We start from the raw sequence: 1,955 nt of genomic DNA, 5'->3' as shown, positions 1-1,955 counted from the left end.
CTCGGAGCTCCGAGAAGCCTAAAAATCAGCAGACTTTTTATTTTTATTGCTTGTTTGATTTTGGGCTTTTGGAACTCAATTTTTATGATAAATTTGGAATGTTTATGAGGGTCCCAACATGTTGGTCCACCACATAACCATTCACTAAACCATTTTAGTTCTTAAGTGTTTTTGAAAATTCTTTTGAAAACCTTTCCTTGAACTAATAAATCTAAAGAGAAAGGATGTACAATGATACCTATGTAACCTTCAACTTCTCTTCAGTCTTGGTCTTCAATTGATCTTCTATCTTGTGTATGCTTGCTTGAGAGATGATGTGAGCTCCACTTAGCTCCTTTGACTCTTGTGTTGGTACGTCTTCAAGCATGGCCATGTAGTGTGTTGGTTTCTTCAATGATCAATCATATCTTAAACACAACACTTCAAGGCAAATTGATTAGTATTCAATAACACAATCAATTATGTTTAGAATCATCAAAACAAGATAGGAGAGTAGACCCTTGGGCTTACAATCTCCCCCTTTTTTATGATGACAAACAAAATTGATTATGGGGTATGTGTGGAGTGACATAGTAGGCAAGTGAATGCTGGAACTCCCCCTCAATATATGCACACAGATAAATGATAACAAACAAAAACATATGGTGCATATAGTCAATTGAATAGATAATCAATTTCAAACTTCTCCCCCTTTTGTCATTGACAGAAAAGGGTGAACTAAAATGTACAGCAATTTATGAGTAAATGAAGATTGAGTTAGGTACTCCCCCTAAATCAATGCTTATGATATAAAAATATTTAGCCAAGTAATGCACGTATACCTGTTCATGATCGAGATGTTGACATGTGTCAAATTGTTCAGTATTTTTAATTAAACTGAAGGTACCTCTCCATCTTAGATAACTAAGAAGGCTAAGAGTACCAATTGAGTGGTTTTTAAGATTAATGTTTGACATCTCATTCATGCAGATACTACCAAACAAGGATGATATATAAATACTATATAGATAAGCTGGTGAAAGGCACAAAGTATTTATTTGGCAATTTCTTTGACTTGATCCGCTCTCCAAATGTTTAAGGCACTTCGGATATAACATATTCTATCATCACTAAGGGGTTTTGTAAAGATATCAGCTAATTGTTCCTCAGTGTTGATATATTTTAAGCAAATATCCCCTTTTTGTGAGTGATCTCTAATGAAGTGGTGCCTAATCTCAATATGTTTTGTTTTAGAGTGTTGTATGGGGTTCTTTGTCAAGGTTATAGCACTAGTATTGTCACATTGGATGAGAATATTTTCCATTTTAATTCCATAGCCCATCAATGTGCTTTTCATCCATAGGACTTGTGCATAGCAAGCTCCAGCTGCCACATATTCTGCTTCTGTTGTGGACAGAGCCACTGAATTTTGTTTCTTGCTAAACCATGAAACAAGTGATTTTCCCAAGAATTGACAAGTCCCACTAGTGCTTTTCCTATCCACTCTACATCCAGCAAAGTCTGCATCTGAATATCCAATGAGAGTGAAGGCAGTAGATCTTTCATACCATAGTCCCAGACTTTGGGTTCCTCTTAAGTACTTGAAGATCTTCTTGACTGCCGATAGGTGAGACTCTTTTGGATCCGATTGAAATCGAGCACAGAGACAAACAGTAAACATAATTTCTGGTCTGCTGGCTGTCAAATAGAGTAAGCTACCTATCATACCCCTATACATCTTTTGATCTATAGATTTGCCAAATTCATCCTTTTCTAGCTTAGCAGTTGTACTCATGGGAATTCTTGATGTCTTACTGCTATCCATGCCATACTTCTTTAATAACTCCTTCGTATATTTTTCTTGATTTAAAAATATCCCATTTTGGTATTGTTTAATTTGGAGTCCTAAGAAGTAGGTTAACTCACCCATCATGCTCATTTCAAATTCATTTTTCATTAGAGTTGCAAATTCATCA

This window comes from Tasmannia lanceolata, unplaced genomic scaffold (genome assembly GCF_043159265.1).
Source record: "Tasmannia lanceolata isolate RefF3 unplaced genomic scaffold, GAP_Taslan_0.1 ptg000044l, whole genome shotgun sequence".
In the NCBI taxonomy this organism is placed as follows: domain Eukaryota; kingdom Viridiplantae; phylum Streptophyta; class Magnoliopsida; order Canellales; family Winteraceae; genus Tasmannia; species Tasmannia lanceolata.
The sequence above is the reverse complement of the archived record's forward strand: the minus strand, read 5'-3'. Positions refer to the sequence as shown.